The sequence below is a fragment of the Dreissena polymorpha genome, chromosome 2 (assembly GCF_020536995.1).
Source record: "Dreissena polymorpha isolate Duluth1 chromosome 2, UMN_Dpol_1.0, whole genome shotgun sequence".
Lineage (NCBI taxonomy): Eukaryota > Metazoa > Mollusca > Bivalvia > Myida > Dreissenidae > Dreissena > Dreissena polymorpha.
Window position 1 is genome coordinate 63,761,490 of NC_068356.1, and position 24,022 is coordinate 63,785,511.

The 24,022-nt window shown below is 35.1% G+C and overlaps 1 long non-coding RNA gene across 2 annotated transcripts; it reads right to left on the bottom strand.

Moving 5' to 3' along the window:
* Positions 1 to 909: 909 nt before the first annotated feature.
* Positions 910 to 23,837, bottom strand: LOC127867355 (uncharacterized). Of its 2 annotated transcripts, none has more exons than XR_008043454.1 (4): positions 23,566 to 23,837; positions 7,210 to 7,283; positions 6,589 to 6,625; positions 910 to 6,246 (listed from the first exon to the last, which is right to left on the bottom strand). It is a non-coding gene; the product is annotated as an uncharacterized LOC127867355 (long non-coding RNA). The 2 variants fall into 2 exon arrangements; XR_008043455.1 differs by lacking the exon at positions 23,566 to 23,837 and adding an exon at positions 9,725 to 10,200.
* Between the last annotated feature and the right edge of the window lie 185 nt (positions 23,838 to 24,022).

Below are 24,022 nucleotides of genomic sequence, written 5' to 3' on the forward strand. Positions count from 1 at the left end.
ACATGATGTATTGAAAGTATGTCATGTCGGCACAATTGTTGCTCAATAATTAAAAAAAAGGAAAAAATATCAGATACACATAACACATCATGTACATGATTCTAGGCTTGTTATTTTTAGCAAGACAACCGTCATTCTAAATATGGTTGCCAGTGCAGCAACCAATTGCGAAAAAAGAGACATATTGTTTTTATTTTGTCTAAGTTATTTCTTTAACATTAATATGAGGATAAACAGTGCACACACAACTCGACCTGTGCTTTAAGACACACTCTTTATAAAGTGTGTTCATTTCAAACTTGCGATATAAAAAGCTATAACATAATTTTGAAAACTGAGTTGCATCTAAGATTATGCAACAGGGAACAACTTCAGTGCCTTCAGCGCTTCGATATTACATAGCTGTCAAATCACTTGATTGCGTCATTCAGGTCAAGAACGCCTATGTCTGCTGTGGAAAGATTGTATGAGTTTACGATGGATTAATATAATACAATGTGAATAACTGTAATAGAATATATACCGCGAATGAAACCAGTGAGACTGCATTTTCAATTTATTTAAACTGTCAAATGGACTCGAATGACGTGATATTTTGTTGAACAATTTACGGATTAAAAAAAGTGTCAGTTAATTGCTCTCAAATTTTTAAAGTCTTTTCGAAGGAAATCGATGTTGAATTAAAATGGTTAGGGGATAAAAAGGTTCCTTTGTCAGTCGATCATGGAGTGCCTATTCACAAAGAATTGCCTGTTTATACACCAGATGTTTTAAAATGGAAAAGATCAATTGCGATGAAGAAATGTATATTGTTTGTTGTGTTCAGAATTAAAACTCGTCATGGAAGCGAAAACTTGACGAAAATATACATGGTTATTACATAACTTTGTAGAATAGAACAAAACACTGTAGGTGTTTGACTTGTTTATGCCGGTTTGTAAAACGTGTATACAAAGAAGAGTTGTTTATAGACTCAAATTAACAAGATCGGAGGGGATAAAATTAATGCTGAATAATGTTTGACAGCCTTTACAGTACAGCTCACGCAAAACCAACAAATTCCGCGATCCGCGGAGTTTGACGACATCAATTATTCGCGGAGTCGACTCGGCATCGACCATCTCGTCGCCGAGTCGCCGTGTCTGTTCGCCGAGACACGCCGCGGCACGCCTCGGCATGATGCCGAGGAAATTGTTGGTGATATGACGCTGAGTCACTCGGCGAACAATCTTATAAACTATAATTTACCTGGGATAGAAACTGGTTACAAGTTCCGAAATCATGATGTTTATTAAATGTAGATTAACTACGTTCGGACAATTCCTCTTAATAAAATATAATTTAAACACACTGTATCGCTACCGTTACGCTGTTTCAATTCCTTCATTACTGAAACAATTAGTGCATTGTATACTGACTGCAGCTTCTTGGGAAAACAGGGCTTAATGCATATGCATAAATTGTCAAACCAGTACCAGAGACTGTCTCTAAACGAAAAACACCATAGAATAAAAAAGTGTCGTCCTTGATTAGCTTGTGCGAACTGCACTGGCTAATCAGTGTGCACAGGACACCACTTATTGGACATACATAAGGCCCCGTTTTCCCTGAACGCAGCCAATATGTACAGATTTCAATGACAAACTGGCCAATGTCGTCGCAGAGGCTGTTAAACACTATTGATTACATACACACACTCACTGTCTGCAGTGTACCAGTGGTGAAGCATAAACAGGCTAATCAGTGTGCACAAGCAGATGCGGTGGTCATCGTTCTTAGGGTAGTTAAGAGCAGACCGACTTGCAAAACTAGCTCTTAACCTTAATTGTTCGCAAGCGAACAACTAACAAGAGAGGTGTTTGTCAGAAACACAATGCCCCCTTCTGCGCCGCTTTGAAGCCATATATTTGATATTTGACCTTGAAGGATGACCTTGACCTTTGACCACACAAAATGTGCAGCTCCATGAGATACACATGCATGCCAAATATCAAGTTTCTATCTTCAATATTGCAAAAGTTATGACCAATGATAAAGTGTTCGGACGGACGGACGGACGGACTGACGGACAGACAGACAGACAGACGGACGGCTTGACGGACAGTTCAAAAACTTCATGCCACTCTTCGGGGGGGGGGGGCATAAAAAACACATACGTATGCCAAATACTGCTGTTCACAGAACATTATTGTATTTCAGCTAATCAGACACGTGAAGTATCATATGCAAATGATGATGGTGATGAAAATGACGACGACGACCACGACGCCGCCGCCGCCCCGCCACCGCCGCCGATGCTGCTGCTGCTGATGATGATGATGATGCTGATTATGTTCAATATCACGACCGCATTTGAACATAGATGTAGAAGTGGACCGCTAAACATTAAAACTGACGTGTATACATGTACATCGAACAAGCATAATAGGCTTCAATTTAACCCTTTACCACTTAGATACGTATTTTCACGCATTTGTAGTCCCTTGGAAAGTTATATTTAATTTAAGACCTTTCTTACTCGATTCAAGTTCTTAATCCTTCATCTACAAACATTATATACTGATGAGCAGCTAACAACATTAAACCTGAACAGACTGCGAGTTACTCGCAGGAGCACATTGGCAATCGAAATAGCGCGAATTCTGTACCCCGCAAATTCATGTGTTGAACATTACGTTAAGAAAATAAGAACAATGTCATTACATTATTCTTACAAAATTCCTTGCGTGTCATGAATTACCAAAAGGTTGTAATCGTAACACCATTATACGTTTGCCTTACATATACGTATCTAAGGCAATGATACGTGAAGTTTTCAGTGGTAAACCTTTATCATGATTTTTGGCAAAATATGCATTGAAACATTTGGTATTTATACCTGCTCTAACCGCCACACTTAAAATGATCGCATTACCAAAAAGCTTTAAAATGACGACGAAAATGATCACCTGAACACTATTTTAGACTTAAATAATCAATTTACATAATCGCGCCTGTAACTTAAGAAGCCTCTCCAAACAAATATTCAGCAATCAATACAACCATGACCTACTTAAATACAATGGCTGTTTAACAAGTTAACATGTAATATAATGTGATTCACATAACTACTGAAAACCACACTATGGCGCATAGGCGTTTGCAAGTAACAGGATTAAAGCTCCTAACTACAATGTAAAGCGTGTTGTTCATGAATGTTCCTTATTCTTGATCATACAAATAGTTGTCTGAAAAGGCTTGATGTATAATACAATGCATATTGCAAAACATTTACAATGGCAGGAAAATAATATGATCGAAAGAAACACGTATTAAATATCCTTGCATAATGACACATCAGACCACCATGGCATGCACTTGTTTAATTGTTCTTAAGTGTTAATACTCTCTTGGTTAGTCGTTGGAAATTCTACACATTCGATATTAATCTTCCTGTTGTCATGGACAATTAAGAAACTATATTCAGCCTGCTGGTATGCAAAATATATAAATGTAGAGCAGGCTTGGCTGGGATATTGATTTTATCAGACCGCCATTCCCGGGCGTTGTATCAGATTGCAAAGATACAATACGTATTCAAATGTTTGTTTGAAAACTAACGGCGCACTGTCATGTTTTCAGCGCTAACATGCACGTAGGCCATGCTTAAGTACGGTATACTTTTCCACAATGAAATTGAGGCCTTGACATAAATTATTGCATTTTTAAGAGGGTTTAACATGCAATTTAGTTGCAGTTTCGTAACATGTTACCGCTGTGTGCTGTAAACATTAAGCTTGTAATATGATGCGGGAATAAAAGTAGGCCTGTTAAAGGGAGCTTACACTTTTGAATGAAATCAGAAAACGAATGGGGTGTATTGCCAATATATGAAGGTGCGGCACTAGTCCCCCATTTATATGTGGTACTATATTTTTGTGCTTTATTATTCACATATCCATAATACTTATAATGAGTTTATGGAAAAGACGATTATATAAAGTACAACATGGTAGATAATAAGACGAGACTTAATGTCATTTTCAGTACATAGGATATACACTTTTTTTATTAAAAAAACAAACAAAATAAAATGCAACATGAATTCAAAACCATAAATATATATAATAAAAATATGTTATGTGTTTCTATTATACAATTAATCGATTTTATGATGCTTGTTTCAAACAGAAAATGATAACTGATCGCACTTAATAAAATAACTCATCCTATTACGTGTATATCCCAGTAAACCATGTCTCGTAGGAAAAGAATATAAATACACATCTAAAAACTTTAAGTGTATTATCAATAACGTAAATAATGGCCAGCTTGTAGGGGAATTTTCTTTTCTTTATTTAAGAGTGTGCAAATCTAGTATCAGTTTAACGATCGGTATGTCCAGTTCCGAAAATTGGAATAACAAATATATATCAAGCATTTGCGTTACACACGGAAGTTTTATACATAAAAGTAGTTAATAAGATATCAGCTATGTCTGCCCGACTTAAGTTATTCATTGAAAATAATTGGCATTGCAAATATGTTCTTCCCATTTCACAAAATCTTAAAACAGCAAGCCCAAAAATTAAAGGACGTACTTGCAAACCTATTTTATCATATACAAAAACAAGCTTTGCAGGGGTATCGATTGCAACAGACCGGGATTTTCTAAAGCCGTATCAGATTTCACAAGTACAATTTAAACTTATGAGGCGTTCGCCATGGGTCTTATAAATATTGGGTGTATTAACATAAACGAAATATCAAGCGCACAAGCCCTCCCGTTCATCATGTTTAAGGTACACGATCTTCAACAATAGAAAAATACATACTAGTAATACATGCCATGGCCAATGCTTCCCAATAATATATACCAGAGTGCAAGCTTCATTTTTATATTATAACGGGTATTTGAACATAACATACATACTTTGGAATTTTTACAAGTTTAAGATTTATAAAAATATGTTATGTTAAAGGTTTAATAATCGTACGGTCAAATAAAACATTATATCAAATCGCTGAAGGCACTGAAGTTGTTCGCTATTGCATAATCTTAGTTTTCAAAATTATGTTATAGCTTTTTATACCGCAAGTTTGAAATGCACACAACCCATTCAAATTTATAAAGAGTGTGTCGCAAAGCACAGGTTGAGATGTGGGTGCACTGTTTATCCTCATATTAATGTTATAGAGATAATTAGACAAAGCAACAACAATATGTCTCTCTTTTTTCGCAGATGGTTGCTGCACTGGCAGCCATCTTTAGAATTGTGGTTGCCTTGCTAAAGAATAACAAGCCTAGAATCATGTACATGTTGTAAAATGTGTATCTAATACTAAATTTATTTTCTTTAAATTATTGAGCAACAATTTTGGCGACATGACAGACGTTTAAAGCAAGTCTCGTTTCCGAAATAATCTACGGGATTTAACTGTCTAAACTTTAACTCAATATAGATCTAGTTATCGACATACGCAATAATTGTTTTGACAGATGACATCCGATTGATAATTTAATTAAATGAATGCAGATATAGAGAAATGTTAACAATCGCACAGCGTATTTTCTGTGTATGTTTGTATATTTCGATAACATGTGTTATAGATTAGTATACAATCAATATTTGTAAATAGTTATACTCGGCGAATCGCCGCATCTACGCGGCGTTACTCCGCGAATCAACAGACGCGGCGTCACTCCGCGAAATTTCGCCGAGTGCCTCGGCATCATGCCGAGTAAATACGCGGCGAAAATACGTTAACAGAAGACTTTGTTGGTTTTGCGTGAGCTGTACTGTATGTTCAAACTGACAGCCAGTGTGATTCGCACACATTTATGAACCGCAGGTGATCACTTCCACCAAGTTGTGCTCCGATGAGCTAAAAGGCACATCAATAGTAAAGATTTACAGATGGTGTAAGAATAGCTTCCGCCTGTTTCTCTTGGTAGAATTATTCTAGAAGTTTTTTCTGGGTGAAATGTGTCGAAGCACTTATATGTGCCATAATGGTCCATATTCCATTTGAATATCGTCAAAATACCACCATCGGATGTAGACGTTATGTTGTAAAGCATCTTCATAGGTAAATATGACATAAAACAATTCCTAGTTGGGGGAGATGCACATCCACCAATATTTATCGTGTCTTGACTCCAATTAGTAAAATTAAATTGGAAACTACCATCGACAAAACACGTTATGTTGACAGGCTGACCATGAATAAGTTCTGAGAAAGATTCCAACTTGACCGAAACGACAGCTGAAATAGAAAAACACATACAAATTTACTGAAATATGACCGACACATAAATCCTGATGATAATCATAAATGTCTTAAACGTAAGCTTATGAAAATACTTAAACTAGTATTACTTTTCATATAGAAAATTCGTCTATATTTTTATTGATGATGCCTCTGTATGTTAAATACTAACCGTAACAAAACACGCACTCAATAATGTTTTATGGTGTTGGCATTTTGAAGCATATTAATTAAATTCCTTAATTAAGCAATTTTTATAAATGTATTTTTGCAATTGCACCATAATCAGCTTAGCATTATGGATAATGACGTAAGTTGTTTGAAATGATTGGAACTTACTTTGTAAACAACAAGCGGTTAGAAAAAAGACCACCAACTGAAATTTAAAATAAAATAATAGTATATGATTAACATAATGTACTATAGAATATCAATTTAGATATTTTTACATACATTTATAAAGTATATTTCTTGTAATGTGTATCAAGATTTGATACCATCAGGTACAGACTGCTTTTGGCTCTTCAGGTTGTAAATGTTGACGGAAATGTTTTTTAATCAACGCATGGTTGCATGATAACATATAAGTGTTTTGCATGATTAGATAGACATATACATATTTCTGTGCATATATAGTTTTGCATCTCCGAATATACTTCGTTAAACAATATAAGTAAAATGTCCACAAAAAGCGTGTTCAACTCATTTATTAATGATGCGAAAAATGTCAGTAATATACACACAACTTTTTTTTGATTACAAATGAGGTTATTTACTTAATATGTTTAAAAAAAATAAGAACACGTTTGATACTTACTGGATATGGACCCTTAAAATTTTCGATCACTTAAAGAGTGTTTTAAAGGTTATTTACATAATGTTTGAAACAGCGACCAAGATATCTGACTGATTGGGAGTTTCTTGATTTCATTTAGCGTGGCAATGAAGAGTTAAACTTACTTCCTCACATCCAGGTTTCATAGTAGCATACATCTGATCAATTGTAGATTTGCCCTGATTGCACAACCAACGAACTGAAAATATATAAATACTATGTGATACGAAATAAAACTGTTTTGCATCATCGGAAGTTTTCTATTTTCATGCAAACTGCTACGACAAGAATATCAATAAACCTGAAAGCCGTTCCCCGAAAATGCGAGGCATTAATGTTTTGATTATGTGCACGCATGGGAACAAGAAAATGAGGCAATTACTATATTTAAGGTTCATAACAATCTAAAACTATGTGTATTGCCCGTTTAAGTAAGTTTTTGTTTTAATAAACTACACTTTTCATTCCAAAATTGGGCCACTTGATAACATGCTAGTACAAAGCGTTGGTGATATTTGGCAATTTAGACACCAGGTGACAGATCAAAGCGTCTCCTACAAATTGAAGAAGGCCACCAAGATGGTTTTTCATAGTTTATTGTACTGATTAACTTATTTCAATAAAAGATTTAAATAAAAACAAATCCTATTAACAGAATATCATATATCTGGATGTAGGATTTAAAATAAAAAACACCACCAAGCAACTTCCCTTAAGGCGATGTTAAAAGTCAGTATTACGTTCAAATATTAACAAAAGTTTAATACAAAGAAAACAACGCATACATGTCAAAATTATGTATATATAATGTTTGCATTTTTTTTAAACCATGATACTTTTGACCATGAAAATACATTATAGCTTCATCGATTACAGAAGTGTATCCAACGATAAATAACAAATAGATTAAAACAACAAACTAACTATTTTTACTACAAAGAAGCTTTTTTCATTAAAGCGACAAGTTGGGCTACCACGAATAAGTGGCATATTACTATACATACACACAATAATACAAAAGCGTTTACATTTGCTTCAAATAAAATATTTTTTTTGTTCCTGTTATATGTAAATGTTCACAATTGTAATAATAATAATTTTATTATGTGTTGTCCATAACAATATTTTTATACAAATTTTAAAGTGAGCATGACTTATCTAGCTTTCACTAAACAATACACCAAAGATGGATTAACTGACACAAGAATGCTGAAAATCCAGAAGCATTATCGGGAGAAAAGTTCGTGTTAAAATCGACAAATGCTTTATTTAAGTACCCAGTTAAACGTTGATGCAGGGACAAAATATAATCAATTAAATACATAACTGAATTAGGCTCACAGCCTTAGAATCTTCGTTGATCAAAATTCGTGTGGGGTTTATGCCGCAAATTTAGCACAAATTACTTAACAGGGAATGTACACACCATACAACTTAGCCATAACACACACATACAAAGACGATCTTTTTTTGATCATCGCGGTCGGACGTTAAATATAAAACATATCGGAACAAATAAAAAAGGAGGAAATTACGGTGACATAGAGGTGACATTCGCTCCTCTTTAAAAAAAATGCACTCCTCTATTTTCTATCTCGTGGTCACAAGTTAGCTATGTCATGGTCTCGAGTTCCTGAGTCGAGGCCACGTGATAGAAAAAAGAGGAGTGTAAAACTTAATAGAATAGGAGTGCAATAAATAAAAAAGCGGTGCAGTAAACGAGGAGGAATTTAAGCTATCTCGAGATCCCGAGTTAGTAAGTCGTGGCCTCGAGTTACTAAGTCGAGGCCACGAGATAGAAAAAAGAGAAGGGTAATTTTAAAAAGAGGAGTGAATGTCACCTCTTTGCCACCGTAAGAAATAGTTGTTTGTCGCATGCTCTTTTTAAGGACAAAGCATTATACAGTGAATGTATAACAAAGAAAACAACATCTGAAAGCACTTGTTATTTTTATGTCTTTAAATATCCTATTTAACCTTTCTAAATACCCATTCAATGTATTGTTTTCAGAGTTTCAGCATAATATATAAATAGCTGTTTAAACAGCCAGGTCATTGAATCGCTTTTTTTTTAAATAATATAAAACAACTCGAAAAAAGACTTAAGAAAACTAAAGAACAAACAACATAAACTTAGTGTGTTAATTTCAAAAGTATACTGTTCGTGATCTTAGGGTACCGAGTTGTGACACGTGTGCAATAAAGAAGCTTTTCTTCAAATAAAAACTAATGGCATATGAAATATGAAATTAACTAGTGCTGACAGCTTAATTAATATGAAAAAAGGTTATTACGTGAACAAAATTAGTTGTTTATGTAGCATCATCGAAATACGTATAACGTTACACGTGCATAGAAACAATAACTGCAAGTCATAAATCCAATAATATTGGATTTATGTGTGATACAGACTAGTATGGTGTTACTATTTAAATAAATAAATATTTATTTTGTTATGGATAATACATGATAGAATTCAAGATGGCAATACAATTGTATTTATCATTCCTGTATTAAATAAGTTCGTTTTATGTTAATCCAAGTACCTACCATTTTTGATATTTGATTTATGTAATACTACTTATGTAAATCAGTGGCTTTAACAGTGTATTTTACAATAAAAATATATAAATTACGTACTTGTTTTTCGTGTCCGTAAATCTAATATGACTTTAACTAATAGCTCCTGGAAAATATATATGTAAACTTTGTTGAAATCTAAAATGAAACATATTAAGTATCTAAATTTCCATCTACAAGTGTACAATTATTTCAGGAAATTAACATTCGTCATGTGTAGCGCGAGGAACACTTGTGACCATACATGAATGTGTGTTTTAGTCCAATCAGTAAAATCATGTGTTGTTCATATTTGTCATATTTGTCAGAGTATAACTATTGCAGATCAAAGTTTAAATCCGTGATCAATACTTTGGTGTTTTTTTCCTGTTTATAGTGCAAAACTGTGTTTTATACTCGAGTTTTGAAAGAACATGTATTGCACAGTTTAACACCACGGTATAAATAACATACTTTCACAATTTAGTAAACAACTTATAACGAAACTGATTTAAGGAATTCCAATTTAATTAAATGAAATGTTGCAAACTACTATGATAATGCCAGTTTTCGTAATGGTATCGAAGCAACCAAAGGAATATGTACAGACATGTGTAATTAAATAATGCAAAAAGTGTATATTTCACACACAATCATCTGTTATCTGCATTATCATTTACGAACTGCATACACATTTCAATTATCCATTGTGTTATTGTTCTGAGCAATCAACATGTTTATGAAAGCAACTAGTAGTATCTATGAGATCAGTATCGATTCTTTATTGTTTGAAACGCACAATAGCGTGTGAGGCAGACATGAATAACGTTTGTCTCCATTTCTGTGTAATAAATATCCAGTCCGTGGTCGTTTGGTAGTGACAAAGTTTTTGAGAGTGACGTTTGTTTGCTCGGATGAGAATTAATTTGAAAATTATATTATGAAACATTTTAAGCGTACACGGACATTTACTATAGTCAATTATATGTAAGGCATACGCCCACATTTCAAAACACCCCTATTGGTATGGTTTACTAATTATGTTTGATTTATTATTTTGAACGGCATTAATTAGTGATAAGGTTCTTAAAATTGAATAGGCCTTTGAAAAGAACCGTTGTCCTTTTTCTTATATGGTAACTTACCAACTTACATATACATGTATATTCAAAAGCATCTCAATTATTAAACGGCTGTCCATCTAGTATAATGGAACTCAGAAAACGACGCATACACGTTATTGCACAGGTTTTATTATTTGCAGTTCGAAAGACATTTGGGATGCATAATAAAGCATATACAACTTTAAAGATGAATTAGAAATGAAGTTAAATTTCGGTTATACTATCTCAAATACTATAGCCATGTCCAAACATCAGAGTATTGCAATCACACATTTTACTGAACAGCTAAAAAAAAAGAACTATTTATTCTGTAATATTGTATAGAAGCGCACAAATAGAGAAAATAATGTACTTATTGGTTATGAAATCGAGTTCAGTATTGAACGTTATATTTCTTGAAATATACATAGCTTTAATTTCTGGAAATAATGTATTTTCAATAATGGTCGCATGCTTAATCAAAATGATGCAATGTTTTTATAATTTCTGGGTTTTTGTTTCAATACATGACATACGTACCATAGCACGATTTGTCAGAATCGAAGTTCAATGGCACAAAAGAGCAAATGGATCCTTGCAGGTGAAATGCTATTTAATTAAATGGCTTGAAAACTGTGAAATAGGTTCTCCCCATAACCTTAGAATTATTTGCCTTGTCCAAAAGTATTTAAGTTCAAAGGCACATAATGCAGGAACGTGTGGGTCACTGATCCTTAAAGATATGTATTGCATATCTACCTTTCATGGTAATTAACGTATTGTAATACAATCGCTTTACAAATGTTGAATAAGTTTGCTTCACGAACAATATTTGCCATCAAACTGACCGACCCATCTACACTTTTTGCGGAGTTGTATACATAAATCCATATAAACATCATATGGATGGACACGCTTGTCATTCGACTCATCGCCTAAATTTAATAAAAAAAACAACTCGAAAGGAAAACAGCACAGAACGACACATATGTTGATTTATCTCTTAACTGTGTTAAGGTGTTTTAGAATATGGTTTATACATGTTTATCTAAAGCAATCGGTGTTTAGGCTTAAATATTAATTCAGCCGTTTCGATTTATAGTCAATTTATTTTCAGATGGATCATACGTGCGCTTGTTCGTTACAAACAAATGAAGTTCAGGGGACACACTAAGTTTTGTTTGTATTTTAATGAGATTTAATCGAGCATAAATTGTTTCCCTTACATACCAAAATTGCTCATAAATAAATAGATTTTGAATCGGGACGAATTCCTGTGTTTTTTAATAAATAGATTATACTTCTACTACTACTTGTACTACTATTTATTCTTCTTCTTCTACTACTTCTGCTTCTTCTACTACTACTACTACTTCTACTACTTATACTACTTCTACTACTACTTCTACCACCACCACCACCACCACCAAACCCACCACCATCACCACCACCACCACCACAACCACCACCACCACCACCACCACCACCACCACCACCACCACCACCACCACCACCACCACCACCACCACCACCACCACCACCACCACCACCACCACCACCACCACCACCACCACCACCACCACCACCACCACCACCACCACCACCACCACCACCTCCGCCTACACCACCACTACTACTACTATACTACTATTACTACTATTACTACTACTGTAATGTTCAGCGATGCATAATAAGCCCCGCCTATAGCCCCGCTAAGCGAATAGAAGCTTTCGGTATGTTCCGCTTGTTCCGGTGCTTGTATTGCTTTAGTTAGTTGCTTTTTGATGAGCAGTAGTAAGTAAACGTGTGATAAAATCAAACCCTCTTGTGGTCTTGTGTTTAAAACCACCCTTCTAAGGGTCTAGACATCAATACTTATACATAAAACAACATAACATTGGCGACGAGGATATATGGATAAACTGGTGTAAAATTAAAAAATTACTGGATTAATTCTTTTCCAAAATTTGACGTGTACGGGGAAGAAAATTCCCTCGCTGTACGATGGACAAAATACTTATATAAACTTGAAAATGTATTCGTCTGATTAAGCATCGAAAGCAAGAAGAGAAGAAAAGCTTTTCTTCTACATTATGCTGGCGAAGACGTATACAACATCTATCAGACGTTGGATCTTTCAGATGATGAATCAAGTTACGAAGACACCACACGACAATTGACGAAATACTTTAATCCAAAAAAAACAACAAAGAATTTAAACGGTATGAAATTAGAAGCACTAGGCGGAATCGTAATACTCAAATCAGGTACATGTCAAGAGCAAAGTCGCAATCAGGAAGCCAGTACCGAAAACCTAAATTCAACCTTGTATGCAGAAACTGCGGAGGTAAATATCCCTGCTCAAGGAAAGGAATGCAGATATTGTCAAAAATTAAATCACCTCAAAGCTGTGTGCAGAAAACTAAAAAGCACTAGATCCAGAGTACACGAAATAAACAAAACCGGAAGTGGAACCGAGGCCCCCGCAAGCCATGTGTTAGCATTGGGATTAAAAATAGTTAATACAATCACTACCTCTAAGTTACCCAAGTTGACACTACAAGTAAATGGAGTGAAAGCAACGTTCCTCGTTGACACCGGAAGCACGCTTAACATAATCAGCTCCCGAATCGTATAAGCCATGAACCCAAAACCTCAACTGAAATCTTCAACAACAAAAGCATTCGCGTGTGTACAGAGACAACCCTAAAATGTCAACATACTATTCTTGTAGAAAGCAATGCTCAATTGAAAACAGCAACGTTCCAGCAAGTGCGACAAAACAACGCCAATATATTAGGTTACGAACTTGCTACCAATCTCGGATTGTACCTGTAATAAACACGATATCCAGGGATTCAAATTACGCACGTTTAATATAAACATAAAAAGCAGTATTCAAGGGTCTGAGAAAATTAAAGGACATGCAAGTTAAATTTTATGTTGACAAAACAATCAACCCGACTGCACAGCCAGCTAGACGGATCCCGTTCAATGTGAGAGATAAAGTGGAAAATTTACGAAATTCGCGTGTGTGTAGATATGCGAAAAGCAAACCAGGTCATTAAATATGAAAAGCATGTGACACCAACGCTCGATGACGTCATTGTGGAAGTAAACGGATCAACAGTTGTCACGAAAGTTGATCTAAATAATGGGTTTCATCAGCTAGAATAAGAGCCCGAGTCACGCAACATGACCACATTTGTTACACAAGTCGGTCTACGTGGTTTTAAGAGATTAAACTTTTGAGTAAATGCTGTGCCGGAAATTTTTCAAAACAAAATTTGGCAAGCGATCGCGGGACTAAGAGGCACAATTAACATTGCAGACGACAGTATCTGTCATGGGCCGACGAAACAAATCCACAGTGAAAGACTCGAGTCTCTTCTGAAAAGACTTAAAGAAAATAATCTTATTTTGAACAAAGACAAGTGTAAATTTGAACAATCATCATTGACATTATATGGCTACATTTTCAGCAAAGATGGCATATCAATAGACCCACTGAAAATCTAGGCAATTAAAAATGTCGAAAATCCAAAAACGCAGCGGAAATAAGGTCGTTTCTTGGGATGGCAAATTACTTATCAAGGTTTATATACAACTACTCCAGCATATCGGAATTTCTACGTCAATTAACACGTAAAAATCAAGCATACGATTGGGGTACCGATCAAGACAATTCATTTCCAAAACTTCGGACAGTGTTAACCAGCGACCAGGTCATGACTCATTATGATCCCATTAGATGCTTGGAAGTGTGTATGGATGTTAGTTATGTATTGTAGGGTTATCAGCAATATTGATCCAGGATAACAGGGTCTTAGCGTATGGTAGCCGCGCATTAACACCTGTAGAACAGCGGTATTCATTAACAGAACACGAGGCTTTAGCGTGTGTCTTCGGAAGCAAACACTTTCATCTGTTCTTATTCGGGTCGAAGTTTAAATAAATCACTGACCAAAACCCTTCAAATCAATTTTCAACAACACACTGAACACGAAAGAAATCCAATCTGCCCGACTTGATAGGTTGTGATTGAAATTGATTACATTGATATCCGATTACTGCTCAAAACACCCGATGACAGGAAAAAACACAGACAGTTTTACAGAGGATTACGTAAACTTCTTGGCTATTTCGACAGTACCATATTGAATGACATTAGCGGAAATAGCCTCGACCACTTGAAGAGATAAAATATTACGGTCTGTCTTTGATGCAATAGCAAACAACGCTTGGCATAGACAATCGATGCAAAACAACCCCGTATATCAACGATACAAGTTTTGGGTTGATGAACTAACCACAGTGAAGATTAATGAACAAATTGTCGTATTCCGTGGTTCAAGACTGTGTATACAGGAAGTCATGCAACATAAAATTATAAATTTACCTCATGAAGGTCATCAGGGCCTAGTCCGATGCAAACGTTTGCTAAAAGAAACGTGCTGGTTCCCATATATGGATAAACTCGTCGATGACGTATGTAAAAAAAAAATAATCCGTGCCTGCCAGCGTATCCGCAAAATAACTCTGAACCAGTAAAATCAAGTCCGCTACCAAAGAGACCATGGAATGAAGAATCAATTTATTTTTTAGGTCCTTTTCAAATGGCAATTACGCAATGGTAGTTATATGTGATTATTGCAGATTCCCAGTCGTTGAACTTATCAGAAATGTATCAGAGCATACAGTGATATCTCGACTGGAGACAATATTCGCTATGATGGGGATTCCAAGCATAGTAAAGTCGGATAACGAACCACCGTTTAACAGCCAAAATTTCAAAGAATTTGCGAACAAATACGGATTTCAACATCGCATAGTAACTCCGTTGCACTCACAATCCAACGGTCTAGTTGATGAGTTCATGAAGCCTCTTGTGAAAGCCTTGACAACAGCCGGTACGGAAGGAATATAGATGCGACAAGGTCTGAGCAACTTCCTGTAGAATTACCGTAGCACACCACATTCTAGCACAGGCCGCTTACCAGCAGAAATCATGTTTGGAAGGAAACTTAAAACTAAAGTTCCGATATTCAGAGCACCAGAAAACGATGAACATGTCCAAAAAAGGGACTCAGTTTGAAAAAGAATCCAAAACGAAAAGCAGATATCAAACGCACATCAAAAACGTCGCACATCAACGTAGGCGATAAAGTCTTTGTATGACAAAAAACCCGCCATAAACAGGATACGCCATTTAATTCTACGCCTGGCAGAGTCAGTTAAAAGAACGGTGCTACAATAACGGTAGAACATCAAGGAAAACTGTTTCGCCGAGACGCATGGCATTTCAAGCCACTTCAAACAGATGTCCAGGCCGCAACAGATAATTATCGCAGGACAACGCCTTCCCGACTGCGACGGTCTCAGCGGCAGAATCGCCGACAGCCGCGACGTTACGATGGGTGACTGCGAAAACTTTCAATGCACGTGTGTTTTGAATGAATATCTTATACTTGGTTATGATTTGAATAATTCATTTTGTGAGAAGTGCTTTAAATCAGTTTGAATGAGACCATAACAATGCCAAAGTTAAACAGTGTTATTATACATGAAATTAAGGAATCGCGTCAAACAGGGATATTTAACCTGAAATTAATGTTTCGCGTTTCCAAAGAACCACACGCACTCCGGTCAATGAGTCAGTTCGAATAACAGACATGTAATAACACCGCGTACATCAACTTTCATAACATTGTCCCATTCATTCAGAGAGGAATGGTATGGCATTTCCAATCAGAAATGCGTCACGTTTACAAACATTTGTGAATTAGTAACACCTGGTAGATGAACATTTTCCCAGAAGTTAGGGAGGAAATGACATTTTAAACAACAGCTTGCTTGAACCGTTTGTTTGTCAGTTATTGTTGTCATGGTTGTATGATAGTTTGTATGTTTAATCTTGTTATTTGAAGATCGTTCAATAATAATTTAATGAAATATAAATAAGGCAATTCATGGCCGTATCTCATAATTATCTTGTAACCCCACGTGTTGATAAATAGTGTAATCATCTGAAATTTGAAATAATGTTTAACAACAAAGCGAACTTAGCATGTATATCATGTATCACTATATTTGTTAATTCTGTTAAATTCCAATCTTAAAAGAAAGGATTGATGTTATGGTCATCGATGCATGATAAGCCCCGCCTATTGCCCCGCTCAGCGAATAGAAACTGGCGGTTAGTTATATGCTTTTAGTTAAAGTTAGTTAGTTGCTCTTTTATAGCAGTAGTAAATAAACGTGTGAAAAAGCAATCACTCTTAGGGTATTGTGTTTTAAACAATCCCTCTAACGCTCTGACTTTAATAATTATAATTAAAGCAACATTAAAACAACAACTACTTCTACTAATACTTTTACTACTACTACTACTACTACTACTACTACTACTACTACTACTACTACTACTACTACTACTTCTACTACTACTACTCCTACAACTACTACTACTACTACTACTACTACTACTTCTAGTACTACTACTACTACTACTACTACTACTACTACTACCACTACTACTACTACTACTACTACTACTACTACTACTTCTAGTACTATTACTACTACTACTACTACGTTTCAAAAACTATTTCAATGTCCTCAGCATTTGTGATATCATGGTGCATTCTAATCAATTTTAATGCTAACTGCATGAGTTATGATGGAAACATTAAACCAATAACAATAACTCAAATGATTTCAAAACATGTGTTTAACAATTGTACTTCGTTTATCAAAGTCTGTGAAGTTAACAGACTTATCATAACAAGCAATTTAGCAGTTCTCAAAATCTGATAGAAGATTAAACAGACGTAGCAGACCTTATAAAGCTGATGAAAGATATAAAAATATTACTAAAATACCGATTATTTCGTCAATTATATCATCTGTACAGTCAGAGTTAATTAATAAGACGACATTTCACCTATTCAGAATGTTAAACACTATTTCCACTTTCCAACAAAACGGTTTACGAGAAAAAGAATTAAATACATAAAACAGCGAGTTATAACGATAAACACAACGTATTGTACCTTAAGTGTATATTATGAAATGCATTTTACTTGTAATATTGGCATTCATTCCATAAAAACTAGTGTACTTAATCCTACAAAATCCCTAACATACGCCAGTTAAAACTTTTTATCAGTGATAATGTGAATTTTGACCAAAGTAAAAATTCAGCAGTTTAAAAAAGTTTCACAATTTACCTGTAAACAATTAGTTTATCATCACAAATATTCGCATGATAGAAAATTACCGGTGAAATGGCTGAAATATCCCCAGTATATCAATATGTCGCAGCATCCCTCAACGAAACAACATTTTCCGCTTAAATCTTTAACTTGTTTTAAAGTAGAGTCTTTGTAGAGCGCAAAATAACACGCGCAGGATGTGAAGCCACACCTGTATTTAAAATAACCCTTAAAGGGACTTTCCCGTTTTGGTAAATTGACAAAATTAAACAATATTTCAGATTCGCACATTTTCATTGAAGTTATGATATTTGTGAGGAAACAGTAATACTAAACATTTACCATGTTCTAAAATATCCATTATATGTATCTTTTGACGATTTAAAAACCCGAAAATTGTAAAGCGTTGCAACGCAAAACGATTGAATAAATTGGAAAGTTCTGTTGTTGTCGTTATATTTTGTGACATTACGAGGATTGCTTGTATAATGTATAAAATAAAACATTCATTGCATGAGCACGGATGGTCGAGTGGTCTAAGCATAAGACTTTTACTCCAAGGATCAGTGGTTCGAGCCCATTTCAGAGTTATTTTTTTTCTTTCTTTAATTTTATTATTGTAATTTTACTGGAGCTCTTTAGATCCAATATTGAAATTTATCAATATAAAGCATTTAACTGCAAACTTCCATACATACCAAAATCTAGATAGGGTCCCTTAAATAGCTAACCCCTATTTGTGTTTCAACAAACTCCTTATATCTCTCTATCGACCGAATGCATAATACACACAAAGAACTTTAACAATACGCTTTAAACTTCTCGATCAAATCTTCCACAAAATCTTAATATTGTAATTTAAACGTGTGTTAAATAATAGATTTGTTAACACTGGCCTATTGTATTTACTCTATGAAGCGTTTTACTTCATTACTGTAGCTGATTAGATTGGCGTATTTAAATAAAGTCATACATTTATAAATAAGTTGAGAAAAGTTTACAACACCGTGTTGAACAGAATAATTATAACATTGTAATGCGCGGTGAACCGCTGTTATGTGCGCTACGTCCTTCGAAGTGTAATGATTCATGAAAAATATCCATTAGATAAACACAATAAATACAAATAGTGTATTTGCATATAACTATTCCTCCTTTGCTGAGAACATAATTTAATATATTACCCCGAGAGCACACACAAATCCTTTATATATTAATTGTTAATAACTCGTGGATCGGTTAAAAGCATTAATACTTTGTTTTACAGCGCTCTTGAGCGTACCACATTGACTACGCAAAAACAATCGCCTGAACACTCGTGTGTTTTATTTGTTGAGCGTATCAGTTTCAAAGTAACAATGCGTTATGTATAATGCCTCGTTTTTACCCGCGTTCAGAATTTTTAATAATTTAGTGGACTCAAGCCGCTCAACAGAGGAGGTAAATATATACTTAATATATTAATATATATTTATATGTTTATTTTACATTTATATCGGTATACTTGTTACATCAGCTGTCTTTCTATTTTCTGTTGATGGGAATATGACATGTTCTTCTGGTGTCAGTCAACTAGCGAATATAACTCCAAGCCAAGTAATGCTATATTTAAATAGTTCATTGCAGACAGTTATGTTCAATTGAATGACCAGTTGTATAGTGTTTTCCCAGTACTACCTTTTAATGTAAACCATGGGACTGAAGTTTCGCAAATAAACAATTCTGTCTTCAGCGGATCAAAACAACATAAATATAGTAGAGCGTTGGCATGCATTAAGTGCTTTGTAACTGAGCAAAATGATATATGGTCCTTCATAACTTTATGCTGATTCGAATGTATGTTAATGGAACAGCATAGCACGATATAATTGAATAAAACACTTACAGAAGTATTATATGTTAATAAATCGTGGCTGTCAATCAACCAACAATAGTTCTTTTAGCATGTTGTATCATGTTCATTTTCTTGCTACTTATTCATTGTCCAGATTTAAGGACTACCGTTACTCAGTTCTTCAATCCAAGATCTAGAGTGCAGATTAGTATACAAGTATACAATTTATTTTTTATCCATGTAAGGTTTGAGGCAAGATAAACAGCCGTGACAGTCTTCTTAAATTCCATATTTAAAACCGTTAAAAATGTTATATTCTTTGAACGCGCTTACTAAGTGGTTCTTCATTTGAGTAACTTTTGTTCTTGTTTGTATTTGTGTTTTATTATTATCAATGTGCTTTGATTCGCCATTTAACCATCAAGGCATGCTGACACACTCACACTCAGATGAGGTTTCTGTACCTAGTTCTTTCGAACATGTTCACCTGACAGTGTGTAATAATGGAGTACTGGTGCTACAACACACGTTATTAGTTCTAAGCCAATTCCAATTGTCTTTCTTTTTATGCCCCCCTTCGAAGAAGAGGGGGTATATTGTTTTGCACATGTCGGTCCGTCGGTCGGTCCGTCGGTCGGTCCGTCCACCAGATGGTTTCCGGATGATAACTCAAGAACGCTTAGGACTAGGATCATGAAACTTCATAGGTAAATTGATCATAACTGGCAGATGACCCCTATTGATTTTCAGGTCACTAAATCAACAGTCAAGGTCACAATGACTCAAAATAGTAAAATGGTTTCCGGATGATAACTCAAGAATGCTTAGGCCTAGGATCATGAAACTTCATAGGTAAATTGAGCATGCCTGGCTGATGACCCCTATTGATTTTCAGATCACTAAGTCAAAGGGCAAGGTCACAATGACTCAAAATAGTAAAATGGTTTCCGGATGATAACTCAAGAATGTTTACGCATAGGATCATGAAACTTCATAGATATATTGATCATGACTGGCAGATGACCCCTATTGATTTTCAGGTCACTAGGTCAAAGGTCAAGGTCACAGTGACTCGAAACAGTAAAATGGTTTCCGGATGATAACTCATGAATGCTTACGCCTAGGATCATGAAATTCTATAGAAACATTGATCATGACTGGCAGATGAACGCTATTGATTTTCAGGTCACTAGGTCAAAGGTCAAGGTCACAGTGACTCGAAACAATAAAATGGTTTCAGGATGATAACTCAAGAATGCTTACGCCTAGGATCATGAAACTTCATAGGTACATTGATCATGACTGGCAGATGACCCCTATTTATTATCGGGTCACTAGGTCAAAGGTCAAAGTCACAGTGACTCAAAACAGTTAAATGGTTTCCTGATGATAACTAAAAAATAATTAGGCGTAGTATCATGAAACTTCATAGGTACATTGATCATGACTGGCAGATGACCCCTATTGATTTTAAGGTCACTAGGTCAAAGGTCAAGGTCACAGTGACAAAAAACGTATTCACACAATGACTGCGACTACAACTGACAGCCCATATGGGGGGCATGCATGTTTTACAAACATCCCTTGTTTTAAGTGTGTGTTGCTCAACTGCACATTATTGACATTGGTATGTAGTGATTGTGATAGTGGTGCTGATGACTTAATCTCACAACGCATATTGTGTTATTATTGATATAATGTGCTAAACAATGTGTCTGGAATCTATTTATGTTTCACGTCCTGTATTATTGATATGAAATTCCTAAATGTGTGTGATATTATTTCTCTATTTCGAGCGGACAAACAATAAACGTCAAAATCATGCGCGTTGTCTCAACTAGCAACGTTACGGAAATCCACGCGTAATAAACGTGCGTCCCTGACGATTCTGTACATTTTAAATACGGGATCATATGAACAATACATACGCATCAATGCGAAAAAGGAAAGACAAGAAAGAAAATAGAAAATGATGCACATGCTAAATTGGTTTTGATCATAACGAAATAGAACGCAATAAAACACAAACAACTCCATTCTTAATAGTATGTAATTCTGTCATTGCATCACGCGTTCTATGCACCGCTTGTTTAATATTAGTACTGATATTTTAGATTGCAGTGTTTTATAGACATACTACAACAGCCCCCTGTTTTAATCCCTTGTGTTTACCTGAACATGTTGTACCTATTGAAATATATACATGACAACACGGATCCTTTCAATAATGTTGATGATACATTTTATGTGCTCTTCATACTGCCAACTATGGGAAGATGGGTGAAATGTCCATAATAAGGACTAGTCCAGGAAATTGGCCCGTTCGATAATATTCAACACACTTTGTTAATTAACCATTGGCTGGTTTTTTCACATTAGGTGACACATGAAAACATCATTTCATAGTGCATCGCCTACCTAAAATCAGCTCAATATATACATAATACTTCAATTATTAGGTGATCAACTTCTGCAATCGATGCTTCTTGCAGAAGGGGGAAGAAAATCTATGTTATCGATACACACTGCGGACTATCGAATGGACAGGTCAGACAATTTAAGTTTGGTTTGGCAATTGCAGTATTATATACAGCTTTATAAAATAAAATACACGTCTGCATTCGTTGTTTTTTTAATGAAATATTATGTTTTTACAAATGTTTCATACATAAGGCTTATCCTATTTCTTATTGTATAACGACTACTCTATATATAATATAATAATACTAACCTTGCATTGTATTTTAACTACAGTCAAGAACACACAATGCATTACACATGCAAGTCATGTTGTCAAGGCCCGACGAAATGTCCATGTTAATTATTTAACCAGGCTCAGCTGCTATCCACCATTACTGTTCACCTAATTAAATTGAATATAATTGAAAACAACTAGGTAACACTACACTGGTAACACGTTTTATGGCAGCTTAGCTGTGAATCAACATAGCTCTATACTGGAAAAGATATTCTACATCATATCGATAGTGTTCACTCTACAGATCTACAACTCATTTTGCCACCAGTTGTTTATAAAATATATATATTATATTCGATATTTTATATGACTCACCCAGTCCTCTAAGCCAAAATGATCCGTAAAACAAAATTGTGTCTTTGTGTCGTATGAACGAATCTGCATAACAACTACATTTAGACTCACATCGTACATCGAATCATTTCTGTTGTCAGTTGTCAAAACGAAAGTACGGTTGATATTCAAATGCATTATTTTCCTATTTCCGGGATAGTCCAACCTGTTGACGCTCTCAAATATTGAGCTTAAAAGTATCTCTAAATTCTTTGCGCGTCTTATAAATGAGACTATTTCCGGGATATTGTTTTAAGATGTTGATGCTGCATTAACAAATTTAAGTGCACATGAAGTGAAAACACCACAAAAAGAACAAGGGTTGCGACAGACACCTATAAACATAGCATATACTGTTAGATGCCCATAATATCACTTTAAGCATTGGTCGTTACCAAGATTGCCTATGGACTAATTTATAATTGCATGCGCCGTGTGAGTAAGCGGATTTCCCCATATTTTCTGAAATGTAACAGACCCTCTGATTGTTTGAACATATGCATGTGTTCACATCGATTATTGAATTCCGTCAGTTATAATTCTAACAAAACGGAGGCTTTACTGCCTCACTGACATGATATATATATATTTATATATATATATATTCATAGCTGAATGATCGCTGTTTAACTACGTTAATGAATAGTTTAGTGTTTTTTCGTATTAATTTATCCACTTACCCTGTCATTAGAAATGCATCCACAAAACAGTCACTAAAGGTGAAGCGAAATTATACGCAATGAACACGTATACCTGTCGGAGCACAATCCCACGTAAGCTACTTGGAACTACCATACAATATCGCGTGATATAGTTCTCTCATGTTCAGACGCTGAAAAAGCAGTCTTATGTATTAAATACTTGCATAATTGAAAAGAAACGCTCACGTTCAGACGCTGAAAAAGCAGTCTTATGTATTTCATACTTGCATAATTGATATTTTAATCAGCTATTTATCTATTTCATGTGACTTATTTCCTGTATCTTTATCATTTATCAACTTCCTTTTGCAGGTCAACAGATATGCGAATGATAAAAAAACTCCTAAAGACGTAACTGGATATAGTGGTAAAGTGTATTGCGTTTGTCTAGGTGTACTAATTAGTAAAAGTGTCTGTGGTAGTCGTTATTAGCTGT